The sequence below is a fragment of the Ambystoma mexicanum genome, chromosome 4p (assembly GCF_040938575.1).
Source record: "Ambystoma mexicanum isolate Mex_15411 chromosome 4p, UKY_AmexF1_1, whole genome shotgun sequence".
Taxonomy (NCBI): Eukaryota; Metazoa; Chordata; class Amphibia; order Caudata; family Ambystomatidae; genus Ambystoma; species Ambystoma mexicanum.
The window spans coordinates 1,062,902,181-1,062,920,166 of NC_090927.1; the positions used below are offsets into that span (position 1 = coordinate 1,062,902,181).

The following is a 17,986-nucleotide window of genomic DNA, read 5'->3' on the forward strand; positions in this document are numbered from 1 at the left end:
TTGCAGCGTATCTGCCAGCGCAGCTCATGCGGGTTCCGCAGTGGCGCAAGCTGAGGTGACATAGTTATCAGTAGCTGGCAGTAGTCAGATTCCCAGGTTTGCACATTTCCAGGGCATGGGGTAATAGGTTATTGCAGAGCAGTGCCTGTCTTCCTGGGGGTCTGTGATTTCCATGCAAGCTGTTAGCACAATGGTATGCTTTGTGGGGGCCCTGTCCCTGGGCGTGCACGTGATTGCATTCAATGCTTTGTAGATCTGCATGCCTGCCCGAACCCCTGGTAGCCCACGAGTAATTGTCAGTGTCAATAGTCTGTCAAGAGAGTTTAGTTGATGGTCAGAATGTTCTGGTCCTTGTTTGGTCTGTGGTGGAAGGATGGAATGATTTGGCTCAGTCGGTGTAGTGGCAGATAGAGCACAACACCAGCTAGAGAACCAGCTGAGCCTCCCCTCTAGTTGCAGAGTGTGCAGCACAGAAACCTGACGTCCCCATTGGGGCAGTGAACATTTGGTTCCTGAGGTTCCCCAGTGGTAGGAGCCATCCACGCGTGGCGAGGAGCAGCAGGTCTGTGATTAGGAAATGGAGAAACCGCCTCAAGTGGTGTACCGCAGCCTCAGGCCGCCCATGCAGCAGCAGATGGTGCTCAGCAGTCAGCCAGGTAAGAGAAGAAAGGAGGTGAAGAATGGGAAGATCCCTCTTAGGTAAGCCCAGCCACAGGGCATGTTATCTATGCAGCTGATGTCTTTATCAGGGTTACACTAAGTATTGCGCAAGTTGTGAGACTAGGGGTATCTCTGCGGCAAAGGTACAGTTACGGCGTAGTGGGAGCGGTGTACCCGGGGCCGGGCAGCAGAGATGCTCCACTGTGCAGCTCTCGCAGCGTCCTGGAGTATGGATGTCTCCCTTGTCTTCCGGGAAATTAACAAGTAATGGCATGTGTACCGCAGCCGGCTACTCCGAGGAGGTTGCAAATCCCAGGCTCTATCCCTTATCACACGCGAGGGCTGGCAGCAGGTCGCGTTGGTAGTATCCAGGCTGTATAATCGGGGTTTGCCTGGCAAATCTGTACTGGGCGGACCAAGGGAAAGCCGGCTTGAGTGGATGACCGTAACTCGTTGCGCTGAGGAGATTCAGTGTTGTTTTTATTCCATCGTTGCGGCCGCCATCTCGGCACGCCCAGGGACTCCACTAACCTTTAAATTGCTCCGCTTCACGATTCCGATTTCTCCCGAGGAGGGGTTCAGCGATCAGGGGTTGTTTCCCCCACTCAGGATGCGTAATTTTGCCTTGAATTGCTTTATTTATACTGCTGTAATGAGGATCAGTGTAGGATTTTGGTAGGAGCTCCACGCAGCTAGGTCCTACCGCATTGGCTCCATGGTGTCTGTTTATGACACCCTCAGTCATGCAACCTTTTAAAAAATGTTTTAGGGAAAGTGTCTGTGGCAAAATCTCCCTGCAGAGTCTGTGTTTTAGAACACTCAAGATGATTACATTTTGAAAATATTTCCAATGGTAGCATCATGGTTTAGGAATGGTGTTTCACTCCTGTACTATTCGTAAAGGTGCTTGAGTAGCAAGAGGGTGGAGAGAGTTGAGGCTGAATCAATCAAATTATCTGACAGGTCCCAGGCTAAGTGTGCAGAGTTGTTCCACCGGGTCAATGAGGAACTGGGTTTGGTAGATGCTCACCCCGTCGGGAACAACTGAGATCCCCTCTGCACTTACTTCTCCACGGTGCACCAATCCTTCTCCCGGATTGATTATGTGCTTGTAGACTCATCCATCTATGATTGCATTTCTGAATTTAATGTGGAGACTGTCCTCTGGTCCGACCACGATCTTGTTCGAGTTTCATTGAGTGTTCCTCTGTTGGCCCGGGGTAAGTCGAGATGGGTCTGTTATGATTCCTTGTTAAGGGAAAAGGAAATTAGGGAGTCCCTCCTAACCTCAATCACTGATTTTCTCTTGTTCAACGACACTGGGGAAGTGGAAAGTAAAACTGTGTGGGATGCGTTCAAGGCCACAATGAGAGGTGTTGAGATAGAAATGGGAGCTAGGAGGAAGAGAGAAAGGACTAGAGAGGAGCTTAAGTTGAGGGAGCAGATAGCGGCCATCCAGCCAGGAGGGAAGTTGAAGTCGCAAATGGGTCCAGGCAAGTGGGAGAAACTTCAGAATCTTAGGGCGAGGTTGTCCGCCCTCCTTGTAGGCCAGACTGTGAGAAAGCTTGCGTTCCTGAAGCAGCGCTACATGGAAAAATAGAGAAAAGGCGGACAAGATCCTGGCTTGGAGGCTGAGGGAGCTTCGTAAAAGCAGGCGAGTCAACCTTATCGCCAATCTAGAGGGCGAGAAGTTTCTGGGTGATGAGCAAATAGCGGACCAGTTCAGGCAGTACTACAAATCACTCTATACCTCGGAATACACCGGAGATGGAGCCGAGGTGGACCGGTTCTTTGACTCTCTCCCAATACCGCACCTTGCACAAGAGAATTCGCCTCCCTGGAGCTCCCTATTTCTTCTCAGGAGGTGATCGACGCTATCTCCTCCTTGAGGAGTGGCACTGCTCCGGGAGATGATGGGTTTACTGTTCGGTTCTTCAAGGTATTTCGATCCACGTTGGCTCCCTTTCTAGCCAAGGTCTTTAATGACGCCCTGGACACGGGTTGCCTCCCCCCTTCCATGATGTCAGCTCTACTTGTGGTCATTCCGAAGGAAGGGAAGAACCCATCTTTTTGCCAGTCATACAGGCCCATTTCCCTCCTTAACATTGATGTAAAAATATTAGCCAAACTTGTGGCGACCAGGCTTTCCAGATTCCTTCCCTCACTGTTCCATGGGGATCAAGTCGGTTTTATACCCGGGCGGCAGGGCTCCGATAATATCCGTAAAACGTTGGGTCTTATGCATGAGGTGTCCCTACGGAAGTCTGAGGCTTATCTCCTCTCGCTGGACTCCGAAAAGGCTTTTGACCGCGTGGAGTGGCTATACATGGGAAAAGTGCTCCGTAGAATGGGGTTTGGTGACCGTTTTTGTGGGTGGGTGTTGGCCCTGTATAATGGTCCCAAGGCCCTGGTGTTAGTTAATGGTAGCACTTCCCAGAGTTTTTCGCTATCCAGAGGAACTCGCCAGGGATGCCCTCTTTCCCCCCTTTTGTATGCTCTGGCAATGGAACCTTTTGCCACTGCGATTAGAGGCGATTTGGGTATCTCAGGGGACGGTGTCGTGATTGTGAATTCAAGTTGTCTCTCTTTGCGGATGATATCTTGGTGTATCTGACAGGGATTCACGACTCTCTCCCGCGGTTGCTAGATTTGATTCAGTGTTTCGGGGCGTTCTCGGGGCTAAAGATCAATGTGTCTAAATCTTGCATTATGCCAATGGGTAGGGTGGACGGGGAGATTGGCGGAATGACGAGCGTTCTCGGGATGAGGGTTGAGAGAATTAGTACTAGATATCTGGGAACCAACATACCTAGGGATCTGGGAAAGATCTATGAACTGAATTTTCCCCCTTTGCAGGCCCAGATCTTCATGGATTTGGATAGATGGGCTCCACTCACCCTTTCCTGGTTTGGACATATGACCGCGGTGAAAATGAATATCCTCCTCTGGCTTCTCTATCTTTTTTCGGCTCTCCCCTGTTTCATCCCAAATTCTTTCTTAGAGTCTCTCCGTTTTCGCCTTCTCCATTTTGTCTGGGGAGGCAAGAGAGCTAGGGTGAGATACGATACCTTGACTCTTCCTAAGGCGTACGGGGGTTTTGGCCTTCCGGACTGTGAACAATATTACAAAGCTGCTCAGCTGCGGGTGATGTTGGAACACCTCAGGGATGAACCTAAAACGTATTGGACATACGTAGAGGATGTGCAGGTTCATCCTTATAAGGTCAGGGACTTGCTTTGGGCCCCCCCAGGTGCTTTACCAATAGTGGGCAAATCCCATCCTGTTCTTTCGGTACTTTGGGCACTGTGGAAGCCGAATAGAGTTAACAGGTACCTCTCTTCGTGGCCTTCCCCGATGTCATCTTTATGGGGCCCCCCGCTAAATTTAGGGACTAGAGGATTTCGTGGAACTCAAGCGTAGTCTGATCAGGGACTGGAGAGGGCTGCTCAATTGTTTAATCAGGGGTGTATTGTAGACTTTGCCCAGGTGTCAGAAGCCCTCCCAGAGAAGGCAATCTCTATTTTCGATTATCTGCGAATTAAGGGCATTCTTACTCAGAAGGAATGGGTGGTCCTCCTTTCCCGTCCTCTAACTCCCTTTGAGAAGATCTTTGTGGAGGCTAGATCCAGGAAGGGTCCGCTCTCCAAAATTTATAATGTCTTAATTACTGCAGATTTAGAGGGCAGACAAGCTTTTAAACATGTATGGGAAGAGAGGTTGGGAGGGGCCCTTGATGATCATTCTTGGGAGTTGGGTTTTCGGGTTATATACAAGGGGCGGTTATATACTGCAGCCATGGAGCATCATTTTAGGATTCTCCATTCCTGGCATCAACCCCCTGCCATCTTGTCCAAGATGTTCCCTAATGTTTCTTCTATGTGTCCCAGGGCTTGTTCTGGCCGAGGTACGTGGTTCCACATGTGGTGGGAATGTCCAATTATTCAGACATTTTGGGCGGAGCTACTCTGTTGGATTAAGAGCATTCTGGGATCGTGTCCCTCCCTACATCACATGGGGATCCTTCTGGGTGTCCCCAGGCCTGAAAGCGAGGAAGTGCCCTTCTCTACAGTGACGTGTGCTATGTTGAGGGCGGGTAGAATGGCCCTAGCACACAAATGGAAAAGTCCCCATGCTCCAACGAAAACAGAGTGGCTAAATAAAACTTTTGGCAATTTTTACGTATGAGAAACTCGCGGCGATAGCCAATGATAATATGTCTTCTTTTCTACAGGAATGGATGGCTGTGCTGTTAAGTGTGGAATGTGAAGCCCTAAGGATCTAATCTATTTGAGCTGTGACTTGGGTTCGAAGGCAAGAGGGGGTGGTCTGTGCTCCAATATGCCTTGACCGGATGATTGTATGCTAGGGTCCCTACCAATGGGGATAGGTGGTGGAAAAGTCTCACTTTGTTCAATTCCTTGGCTCTACCCTTTGTGCAAGTTTTGTGTATTGCTCATGGACCCTTATGTAGCTCTTGGTTTGGGGGGGGGGGGGGTGGGTGGTAGGGGGGTGAATTTGAAATGCTCAATAAACACAAAGTGGAAAAAAAAATTATCTGACAGTAGTGTGACTTGGCCCAGTGCATTTTTAAGATGGAAAATGTATGTGTGACGCACCAGTTTTCAAACTTTGGTTCAAGGATTTTGTGGTTTAAAACAAATGTTGTTTGCTGCCTGGTGATTACTAATTCCATTCTATTTGCTTTTTATGAAATACATGGGTTCTTTGATAAAATATCCTTGATAATACATGGCAGCCAGTAATATCTGTATACAAGACTGGGCATCATTTTCTTATACAGGCTAGTTGTGATATCACAACTGAGCTGTAATAAGAGAATTACACAACAGCTCTGTAATCAATTATTACACTTGAATTGTGACATCAAAATGCTTACTGCTTGAGCCAGCAGAGTGAATTCCAGCTGCCACTGCAGAACTTTATTAAAGCAGTGAAAAGCTTTTGAAATTCCTTGCTTGCAGAATAGTTTTTCAAAGCCAGTAACTGACAAGGAACTATTTATGGTAGAATGTTTCATTTTTGCGCTGCTCTGCTGGACTTTAACACGTGAGCAAGAATTTGCATGTTGCGCAAAATAGAAACCTTTTTTTGGGATACATTTTATTAAACTGCTTGAACTATTTTTCTGCAACACATTAGGAGCTGCATTTTTTTTATCCAATCAGATTGTATATTGATTATATTGATAGGCACATTGAAGCTCTCTTGCATTATATCATGCAAGAAACAAGGTATTAATGGGAATGACCGTGTGGGGCCATGTATAATTAAGCAATATACCCCGAGCCGTGGGGCCATTACTGAGTCAAGTAATGCCCTGGGGCCCATAGGTACAGGCCCGAGCGAAGCAATATCTGTATAAAAGACTGGGCATCATTTTCTTATACAGGCTAGTTGATTATACCTGACTCAGTAATGGCCGCGCGGCGAGGGGCATATTGCTATTAATACCCCGGCCAGCAAGACCGGAGTATTAATAGTACTCTCTTTCTGTTCCAAAACGCAGCAGTGTTTCGGAACAGGAAAAAAAGAAAAAATGGCTGGTGGGAAAGGGAAAACGGAGTCCATTTTCCTTTTCCATGGCGGCCATCGGGAGCGGACACGCTGGGGACAGAGTTTGTCCCCAGCGCGTCCGCTCTTGAACAAGCAAGGTAAGTTGGGTTGGGAGGGTGGGGAGTGGATTGTTGGGGGCGTGGGTGGCCAAAACACTCACCTGAATCCCTGGCGGGGGAGGACGGCAGCCTCCAGCCCTGCAGAGGCTCGGAGCGGGGATTACCCTGTTCCGAGCCTCCTCATTGCCTGAGGGGCTGCCACACCCCCCCGCCAAGGGCGTCAGCAAAGCTAAAGCTTCGAGGGATTCTCTGCGAGGTATGGACCGGGTCGAGGGCCAATTAGAATGTTTGTTACATTCTGGTTGAGCCTCGCCAGGTACTAATAGGGAATAAAATACCCCTACCATACATAACAAGCATTGGCAAAGCCAATAGTCTTGGCGTTTACTGCTGTTCTTTGCATTTATAGGCATTAGGCTGCATGGTGGAGAGCGCAAAGTTTCAAGTGAGGTTGTGAGGGGATTGAGGTATGCAAGAGAATGAGAAGAGGAATAGAGAAATGGAGGAAGCCATTGAGCAAGGGTGCCATCGATGATGAGCAAGAGGAGATATGAGTGAGACAGGCTGGGAATGGAAGGGTAAGAGAAAATGCGAGGGTGTGACGGAAGGAAGAGAGAAAAAGTAAAGGCTGTGAGCAAAGGTGAGAGATGGAGAAGATGGACTGACGGTGCAAGGGGGATATTGTGAAGGCTACCAGCGTGAGAGGGAAAGTAATGGAATGAGAAGGAAGGGTGCGTAGACAGTGACAGCAAAATGTGAGAGTGTGGCAGTGCAAGGAGAAAGTGACAGCACACAGAGAGAGTGACAGCACAGAGCGAGAGAGCGAGCGAGAGTGACAGCACACACACACACAGTGAGAGCGCAGAGAGAGAGTGACAGTGCAGAGAGTGGCAGCACATGGAGAGAGAAACACAACTTCTATTTTGTAGGGGGTTTGCTCTGGCATGATGCTATGTTGCCAGGTGAATGGGTCCTTTCGTTTTTCTCTGGTAATCGGAATGAGCTGCACAATTTTATTTTGTATTTACATTTTTATTAAGCATTTAAAGATCAACAATTAAAATTACATCACATTTTACATAATATATAAGACAAAATTAACTCCACCCTTCTTCACATTGTGTGATCGATAATAGCTACTTTACACCATCTTTATCATTGTGCTTTAAAACAGTCTAAAGTTATCAAGGCATAGGTTACAAATCCAAGAATCTTTCCCAAATTTGTTCATGTAGGTTTCTTTTCGTATTCTTATACAAAATCACCCTCTCTAATTTTTACATTTGCTGTAAATCTATGAACCATGCTGAAACAGGTGGCATTTGCTCACTCTTCCAGTTCCGTAATATGATTTATTTTGCGGAAAGCGAAGCTCTGAAGAACCAACACCTTTTCGGAAATGACAAATCCGCTATCGGCTCCTCTTCCCTAAGAATATTGCTTGTAAAATCATATTCTACATCAATCACTAATACTTTATTCATTGTCAATGTCACTTCCTTCCAAAATGCCCTCAAATTGCCACTCTCCCACGTCATATGCTCAAATGTCCCCACTCTGTGTTTGCATTTCCAACAAGCCTCTGTTTCCAATAGGCCCCCTTTCGTACAGTTTCTGTGGTGTCCATTACACACTGTTCAAGATCTTCATCTGTCTTGCTCTCTCTCTCTCCTAGATTTAATGATGTCAATGTCACATTACTGCATATGTTGTTCCATCTGCCCACACTCATTTCTGAGTCTATCACTTCCGACCATTTGTCGAGCAATTATCCATTAGCTACCTTATATTGTGCCAGGTGTTTACATACCTTTGAGGTGATGTGACCATTGATCTTGAATTCTCGCGACCAGTCCATCCAGTCTTTGCGTTCTTCAGGAATTCTGTCCGCCACAGCGCTCTTCAGTTTTAGATATTCTCCAAATGTGCAATCCTTTAGCTCCCCTTCTGTAGTCAATCTGTCAAAAGGGATCATTTTTTTCCCCTCGAAAAGATTGCCTAGCCATTGAATACCACTCAAAAACCAATTAGTCCAGAACAACGTTTTCCCTTCCAACTTAAACTTCGGGTTTAGCCACAACAATGAGTTTTTGGAGCAGGAGACTTTCTTCTTACTTTGCCTCAAAAGGCCTTTCCAGCATTCCCTCAGGAATTTTGTTGGCACATACGATTTGCATCCATGTGCATCTTCTGATGTCTGGATCGCCGTCGGGCCAGTGGTGTACACCTGCAGGTTTCTGCTTGTGTCCAAACATCTGATGAATTCTCAATTAATGGAAGCAAATGTCTTGCTCCGAAGGCCAGGTGATAGTTTGCAAAATCCGGGACTGCCAATCCACTGTTTTCCGTTGAAATTCATAATTTCCATAGGTTCAGGTGAGGTTGTTTCCCATCCCACAAGAATGACTGTATCAAGCTCTCCATCCTCCTCATTACCTTCTTTTTTGCCACCATCGGAATTTTAATCGGGTTACAATTAATACGAGGTATTGAAGTCATTGCGTTCACTCTCCCCCATAGGCTTAACTTCAGTTCATTCCAACCGTGCAGGTCATTTTTCAGGCTTTCGGTGGCTTGATGCAATGTAACATCCATCATACGATCTGCTTCCTTTGTCAGTCAAACGGCCAGGTATTGCATTTTCTCTGGGCACCATCTGAAACCATAATTACTTAGCCGTTGACTAGTACAAGCCATTGAAGCTGGCATTGCTTCAGGTTTTGACCAGTTTATCTTATATCCGGAGTACTCCTGGAAAATGTTGATTTGATCCATAGTTGCCTGGACCGATATGTCTATATCTGCATCCAGCCAATGTTTTTGTAAGGTCTCTCCAAATTGAACACCTCAAATGAGCGCATGTTCTCTGATCTTTGCCGCTAAAGGTTCCATTGCAAGGGCAAATAGCAGTGGTGAAAGTGGACATCCCTGTCTTGTTCCTCTCCCCAGTTCAAAACTTTGAGGTAAATCCATTTGTATTTATAGTTGCTGTTGGTTTTGAGTACAGCACTTTAGCCCTTCCAGGTGTATTTTCTCCCAATCCAACACCTTCTAAAGTGGCCATGAGGTATTCCCATTCAATGTAATCAAATGCTTTTTCACCGCCCAGCGACAGTACCGCCACTTCTGTTGGTAACTTCCTGCTTTCATATAGGGTTAGGATCAATCCGCGCATGTTTTTGGATGCATGTTTCCCTTTAACAAAGCCAGCTTGTTCTTGGCCAATTATCTCCGGCAACAAGTATTCAAGTCTCGCTGCTATGGCCTTTGCGAGGATCTTATTATCTGTGTTAACCAGACTTATCGGCCTGTAGCTACTCAAATTCACTGTTGGTTTCCCTTGTTTAAAAAATAATTAGATGGTGAGTGGTTGGTGGAAGTAAGCTTTCCTGCTGTGAGGAATGCAACATGGCATATATTTAATCCGGCATAATCTTGTATAATTCTGCAGGTAGACCATCCGGACCTGTCAATTTTCCTGAGTTTAGGTAGCACGAAGCTCTCTTAAATTCCAGTATGTTCAGATCCTTCTCCAAATTCAATCTCTCCTCTGGCTTCAGTCTTTTTAGGTTGCAGCTTTCTATATATACTTTTATGAGCTCGGGCTCATTTGTACATCCGATGACTATAATTTTGTATAGTATTCTCTGAATTCCCTGCGTTCATAGATTTTTTATTTTCCATAACTATGAGATGGTGTGCCAGGAGACCAACAAATTGTTCTCCTCTCTCATAATAATTGCTTTTTGTTTTAAACAATAGTACATCAGCCTTTTCTGTAAGTCATTTCTCCAACTTCCTTTTCTTGAGTTCAAGAGTGGAGAAAGATTCCACTAAGTAATTTATTACGTAGCTCTGAATTTCTTCAATTTCCTCTTCTTATTTCTTCGCTTCCAGCTCCCTGTCTCTTGTTAATCAACATGCCCCTCATGTAGCATTTGAATGCTTCCGATACACATTCCACCGCTACTTCATTTGTCCAGTTTTTCGCCACAAAAAAACATTGCTTCTTTCGCAATCTTGTTCACAGTCTTTACATCATCGAATAGCGTGACATTAGTTTTCCATGTACTTGTCTTTGGTATTGGGAATGTTAATGACGTTTCAGGCAAAACTGGGTCATGGTCGGAGATCAAATTTGTATTAATATCTCCTTCTCTGTAATTCTGTGTGCATAAACCGGAAGTCAGTAGCATATCTATTCATGAGAACATTTTATGACGGCCAGAATGAAAAGTGTATTGCCTGTCCAGGGGGTGTTAAAGTCTCCATACATCTTGTAGACCACATTCTTTCATATAAATATGTCATGGCCTTCCGCTTCATCATACTTTCCATACTCAGAGAGATTACGCTTTTATCTAGCATTGGTTCAAGTGTAAAATTAAAATCTCCTCCCACAACAAGGTATGGTTGACTTGTATTTTGTATAAACTGAGTGAGAGAGACATAACATTTGCCATCCCCCTCATTCGGAGCATAAACATTGCAAATGCAATAAGAAACATGTTCTACTTTCATAATGATGCATATTATTCTCCCTTCATTGTCCCTTTTACATTCTATTTCAGATATTGGCAAGTTTTTCCTTATCAGTGTTCAAACACCTGTATAGCTTGATGTAAATGCAGAGCAAAACACCCTCCACACCCAACCCCGTTTGTTTCTCTGCCTCTTTTTCCAGCAGATGCGTTTCCTGTAATAGGGCTATGGCCCTCATTACAACCCCAGCGTTAACCAATGGCGCTATTAGCGCCATGGTTAACGCCGGTAACTTACCGATTCCGCCATGGTGAAATGGGGAACTACCACCCCAATCCAAGGTTAGCGGGGCGGTAATTCCCCATTTACCATTGGCCCTTCCCCATTCCCTTTTTGCCCCATAGGCCTCAATGGGAAAGGGGAAGGGGGTAATTACGGTACCGCAAATTGCGGTACCGTAATTACCTTCAAGGTCCCTTTGCGGGTCCCTACCTTAACAGCTGGTCCAGACCAGCCGTTAAGGTCGGGAGCCGCAAAGGGACCTCGTAGTAAGGCATTAAGGGGTTAACGGCGCCACAACCTTTTACGGCGCCCTTAACCCCTTAACGCCTGGGTCGTAATGACCCCCTATATCTGCCCCCAATTCATTTAACCTGTTTAAGAGTATTTTCCTTTTGTTTGCACAATTTGCACCATTAACATTCCATGAGATTTTTTTCAAGCTATTTTTGCTAGAATGTGCCATATTTGAACTATTCGATACCCACACTGTGAAGAAACATAGAAATGTACAAACAAATAGACCACAAATAAACATGACAACAGAACATATAACAGCCTGGTTTTGTCAATTTCGACCCATGTGTAACTCCCTTCTGTACACTTTGTAGAGAGATCTCTGTACCGCCCCCTCCCCTTACATTCTGAATAGTTCTCGTTCACATCTTATTTCAATTTAATTGTCATGAATAGCTACATTTCATTCTATATGAACCGCAAAAACATTTATACCGTACTAGAGCTAAACTATACGTGTGTGTGTGTGTGTGTGTGTATAAATATATACACATTTTCATTTTCAAAGTATTGCGATCGTTACTACTTCAACCCGCAATTTAATTTCTTCAACCATTGTTGATTAATTCCATGCCTTAACCTTGCCTTAACCTAACATTCCCAGCCCTATAACCTAACACTATTCAACCTTCCTCTTGGTTTATTAAGCCAAGGCTAACATCCATCAATGCCTGTAACCTTTATCAGGACTCTCCCTTTAATGTCATGCATATGCAAAATTGTTGCGTTCTAGACCCCTAATTTTCCTCATCGTTCATGGCAGCCTATTTCATGATATACGAACAGCCTGGCTCACCTATAACAAATACATGGTCCGTTTCATTTAATGTGGTCGCATTCCTCACATGTATAACCATCGTCAAATAATTTCTTGTCATATAGCTTGCCCACACTTTAAAATCCCAGTAATCCCAGTCTCATAAAATGGAAAATAGATCAATAAACAGGAGAAGAAGATAAAGTACAGCACCATATCTAACCCAAATAATGTATACAAATTGTCCAGCATGCTCCCTAATCATTCATTTCTTGATATACATTCCGCTCTGAAAAACAAAGGCTATACCCTTCTCCCCAAGGATTATGTTTGTCCTAGTATTATCATCACCCAGAAACTGGAAGAAGAGGGTACTTCAAAAATACTCTATTTGCTAGTTGTGCACCTGAAGTAACTACTACTAGCATCTCGATCCCATTGCCGCATGTCTGCTCACTGAATGTATCCTTGCATTTATTGTGTCGTGAGCCTCACTTTCAAAATTTGCTCCGTGGTAACCAGCATTATCCAATTCCTCACAACAGACCCGTCCAACCCCAGATCTTCCACTATATCAGCCCCAACACAAATGCTCCAGAATCCCCTATCATTTCACATGCTAATCGATGTATGCATTTCATATATTGGAGCAAATGTCTGTTGTCAAAAGCATTTGCACTGGACGTGTAAAGGCATTGAATGTCCCTTTGTGCTTTTCCATTTTGGCCGATTCAGGTATAAGTGCAGGCACGATAGCATGTATTATGTAATTTTAATGTGGCAGCACTGAACTAGGGCCGTGCCAAAGAAAGAACAGCCATTATGCTTTAAAAGCAGATAAACAAGACACATTAACAAGTACTTTTGTATGGCAAAAAGTGTCGGGCCAGAGGAAACCTCCCACAGAAGGCCATAATGATCCGAAAAAAAGAAAACCACCTACCTCTACAACTTAGGCTATTTTGATATTGCAAGGCCATGTTATATGGGTGGGGGTGGGGGAATGAAAGACGCATTTTAGAGCAATCCGAAACACTGAGGACTACAAGAAATACTAGGTGCTGCTGTGCGTTCACACATGTGAGCAGTAAAGCAGATTATGCAGGTGAAAGCTACTGCCACGCAGGGCCAAGCCAGTCTTACAGCACGGCCCCACCTCCGCCACATGTCCATTCCATCCCAGTAAACAAAGCAACCTCCGTGCCGCACCACAAACTATTAATACACGTGCAGGTTCACAGTCTGCTCGGCTCTTTAAAAATGTGCCATTCACATGATGCGTGCCGCAGAGATACAGCGATTCCCTGCAAGCTTAAGGAGTGGGGGCATGAGGGGGCGCGGGAGTGGAATGAATTCTCGATCTATCAAGTGACGAGTCTGAACAGTAAAAACACACCGCCCGTGGTTGGTTTCTATGTCCCGGCTTTGCACCAACAAAGAGAGGAGTCTTTTTTCCCAGCTTCGCTGCAGTTCTTGCATTATAAAGCATCTGAAATGCGCACAATGCAGTTGAGGGAGGGGGCCCTGGAGATCAGCTGTCTGGCGGCAGCAGCAGCCTCGATATGTTAAACTCACCAACCCTTGCTGCCAGACCAATAATAAAGCATATAAACGCAAGGGCACTGACCTTAAAATCCCTCTGTTCCACCATTGCAGACTATTCCTCCCTCACTTCCTCATTAGAGAAAGGCACCTTGCGCATCAGTGCGCACGCTCTCCTTCGTATCGCGAGCTGCTAAAAAATCTCTACAGAGCAGTTAAACCGGTAAACACTCATTTAAAAGTTAATATCAATCAATGTAAAAACAACTATCAATAAGTAAGTAAATATCAATATATAACATTTGTATAGTTCACTACTTTGAATTTAATCCAAAATCGTATTTAAAAGGTATAGCTATTCGTGGTCAATCCTAGGATTTTCAGCTTCCTTAAGCCACTGTTCAGCCTCTGCAGGGTCCTTTGTAGTTTTCAAGAGACCATCCATGTAAATCATTAAAATTGCAGGTTTGACCAACATAGGCTTAATGTTTTTCTCCAATGCTGTGGCCTTGGCAACCTTGAAACCTTTCCTTTTCTCCACGATCTCCTTATGGTAATCCGGATAAATGGGCAAGGGTCTCCCATCATGAATTCATTTTCCTTTCTCCCTTGCTGCCTTCAGGATTCTCTCCTTGACATTAACTTTAGTTAAAACCAAAATATCAGCCTTGGTCTGGCCTTCATGGTTCTCCTGGCTCTGTAAGAATAATCCAAGTGACCAGGGCACACAATTTCCTTCCCCAGCACGTCTGTCAGGGCCCCGTGGACTCGCGTATCCAAATCCATGTACAAATCGGGACTTTCCTTAATCCAAGCATGCATAGATTTAGGTTCCTGCTTTCAACCTCCAGGATCATGTTTCTTTTCTTTAGGTCTGAAACTTGAGATCGTAAGTCTTTATAGGCTTTGAAGCTCCCTGCCACTTCTGCGGTCAAAGCTGAGATACCAGATTCATCTTTCGAAACTCTGAACTCTAGATGGTTCCCTTCTGAGGTCAATTCATTTAGGGAGCATTTAATCTCTTCCACGTTCTGGGAAACCTTTAGCAAAAGGGCATAAATATCACTGCTGCTGGGTGTATCTTCCATCTCGCCTCCTTGTTTAGATTTTTTGGGAATAGGGTTTTCAGGAACTTCAGTCCTCTTCTTATTTCCGGTACTCATTCCTTTGGTTTGGTATCCACAGACAGGGGAGGGAGCAGGAGCAGCTGACTTAAAATGCTGCTAGGTCGGGGCGTGACCTAGAGCTCCGGCAATGCAGACACTCTCTTAGAGGCCTCCGTAACGGGCCTGCTGTGTGTTTGTTGTTCCAGCCTCTGAAAATATGGACAAATCTCACCTGAGGTGTCGGAAGCCCTGCTGCGCCCAAGGAGACAAGATCTGAGGCTGACAGCCGCCTAGAGGCCCTGCTGCGAGCTCCGAGCCCTGGAGCCCCTCAGCCGCCTCTTTCTAAAATGGCGGACAGACTTTGCAGAGCCCGCGGTGATGCGGGACGGAGGCCCGAGGGTGAGCTCACTAAGCTCCGAAAACTCAAGTCATGCTTCCTCTCCCACCCAACTTGGTCTCCAGAGCGGCAGTGACCCCCACCTGGGGACTCTACTCGCCGGCAGATGTAGCAACAGCTCTGTGACCGCCAGCTCCGGGCCCCCCGTGTGCAGCAGGACGTCCTTGTGGGGGGAGACCTACGGGCCGGGCTGCGGCATCTCGGCGGAGTAAGAAGCCCCTTCCCAGCATCACAGAGCATCCAGACCATGTGTCCCAGCGCCGGGGGACCCCCTGCACAGATCTCATTGATCCGCCCCACCTTCGCTCCTCCTCCCCACGCCAGCCATACTCTCTCTGGTGAGCTGCAAAGGGATGAACCTGGGCTGGTTTTGCGACCCACTCAAGGCAAGCCCATCATTGTCTCCCTGCACCGACTGTCCCAACGCTTCACAAGCCTCAACACACGGTGGTGTCCCAGGCTGGTAGCAGCTTCTTTTGTGAATTCCAACAGCTTGTCACTGGTTCAGCAACCGCCCACACCATTGAGGGAGCAGTAGGCACCCTACGCAGCTGTATGGCAATACATTCTTTTCTTAATTGACATTTATTCAAGCCTTCTTGTTTTAGCGAGGAGAAGGCCTTTGCAGTGCTTCCCTTCAGGGATATATTCTAGGATATATTTCAGTGGGTCCACCCGGCTGTCATAGCACTCCCCCTGCACAGTATGGCTCTAGCTAGCTTCCTGGTCTGGTGCATTTGAGGGGAGCGAGGCACCACCCTACCCCGACTCTTGGGCTTGGATTGTACCCAGCTAACGGTGTGAAACTACAATACCCAATGGCCACACAGAGCCCCTCGCTTTATTAACTCCCTCTAGCCTCACAGCCAGTCCAGCATACGGCACAACCATCGGAGGGGTCCCTCGCGGCTACCGGAGACAGGTCAACGCCTAAATATGAACTGAGCCCCCGCCCTTCACACAGAGGATGCCTATGTAGGCAGGGGAGCATCTACAATGGCACTACTCTCCCTCTTCTCTTCACTTCCTTCCTGGGGCGCCCCGGCCCATTCTGCTGCTCCTCTCCCCCGCAGTCCACACTAAGGAGTAAGGGACTACATCACATCCTCACATTTTGCTGTGGGTGGCTCCAATCCACCACGGAAACGCCTTCCCTCACAGTCCCTGATCTGGTAACCGTGGCCTCACTTTAACAACCGGTACGGCCCGGCCTTGGACAATAGTCTCCCTCACTTCACAGCGCCCAGGAATCCCAGGAATACCTACCTCGCCCCAATCGGGTGCAATGGCGAAGCAACCTAAAGCCGGTAAAAACCCAGATATCGCCACTATGTTCACAGTGAATGACAAGGGAAAGAAACTTGCCCCCCCCAAGCTCACCCCACAAAAATCCCGAGGACCAAGAAGCCCTTGCTACTAAAGGAGACATTCAGGCCTTTATGACCGACGTTAAATCCGAATTCAGATCCTGCATGATGGAGCTTCACCACTAAACTAGAGCACACCGATCAAAGGGTGACCGAGGTAGAACAAAGGCTGGGGGAGATTTACGACCGCTCCCAGGACCAGGCAATCACACTGGGCGAAATCCAACTTTCGATCAGATCCCTACAGGACAAATGTGAAATCCTCGAGTTCAAACAGGAGGATCTTGAAAATAGGGCTTGACGCAACAACCTCCGAATTCGAGGGATTCCATCCTCTGTTTTGGACAAAATCCTGGCGGAATATGTAGGGGACTTTTTCCAATCCCTGCTCCCACAGCTGGACAAACCCCAACTTCTGCTGGACCGCACCCACAGGTTGCGCCCACGTCGGGGAGTGGACTCGGACCTCCCCCCTGATGTCATAACTAGAGTGCACTTCTTCACCACAAAGGAGGCTATTTCAGCAATCAGCCGCTCACAGGATGAGCTCTCTTTCAGGGTTCTCCTCTCCAAATTTACCAAGACCTCTCTGTTCTCTCCAGAAGAGGAAATCCCTCCGGCCTCTAACTCTCTTTCTTCAAGAGCATCAGATTCAATATAGATGGCTATTCCCGACTGCCCTACAGTTCTCATACAACGGCCCTCTACGCAGTATCTGCCATCTTGAGGACAGCAACAAAATCATGCACCCTGCTTCGTGCAACAAAGCTACATCAGCAAGATCGGATGATGCTACGGGCCCGGGAGCTGCCTCTCCCCCAAAACCTAGGCGGTCCTCCTGATCGAGGGTGCCGCAGAGCAGCAGGAGAAGGTAATCAGGCGCAAGACCATAACCGGCGGATCATTACCATAAGCTCCCGCCGTCCGCCCAGCTCCGTCCCTAAGGAACTTCACCAACCTTGACCTAGCTTACAAACATCTGTAACCAACACAGCGGGCCCCACCCACGGCCCATGCCCATTTCCAAGGGACTTTCCACCTATGAGTCCTTGGAATGCCATCCTACCGTTACTTGGACCGTTGGCTCAGTTGGCCAGGGGAATAGACAAACCCATAATGTCGGCCCCCCTATCAGTTAAAGTTACGGCCTCCTGTTGGGGGCTCGTGTTAAAGCCCCAAGAGCAGGGCGACATTCTTAACACTTCCTCGAGATGGCGGCTAACTCACACCCTTCTGACCTCTCTCCCCCCCCCCCCACCAGAGATGGTCCCAGGCCAGGAGCATCAAACCCTAAAATTCCTCTCCCTCAATGTCAATGGACTAAACTCCCCTGCCAAGCACAAGTCGATTTTACAAAAGCTCCAGGATGAAGACGCAGCGGTGGCCCTGCTTCAGGAAACTCACCTACTACCAATAGACTTTGGGCACCTCCGCTCCGGATCTTATCCGCTCCAGTTCTTTGCCTC

The 17,986-nt window shown here is 46.9% G+C and overlaps 1 protein-coding gene across 3 annotated transcripts in view; it reads left to right on the plus strand.

Annotated features, from left to right (window-relative positions):
* Positions 1–17,986, plus strand: part of ZUP1 (zinc finger containing ubiquitin peptidase 1) — a 705,973-nt gene that overhangs the window by 497,131 nt on the left and 190,856 nt on the right. The gene's annotated exons all lie outside the window — the stretch shown is intronic.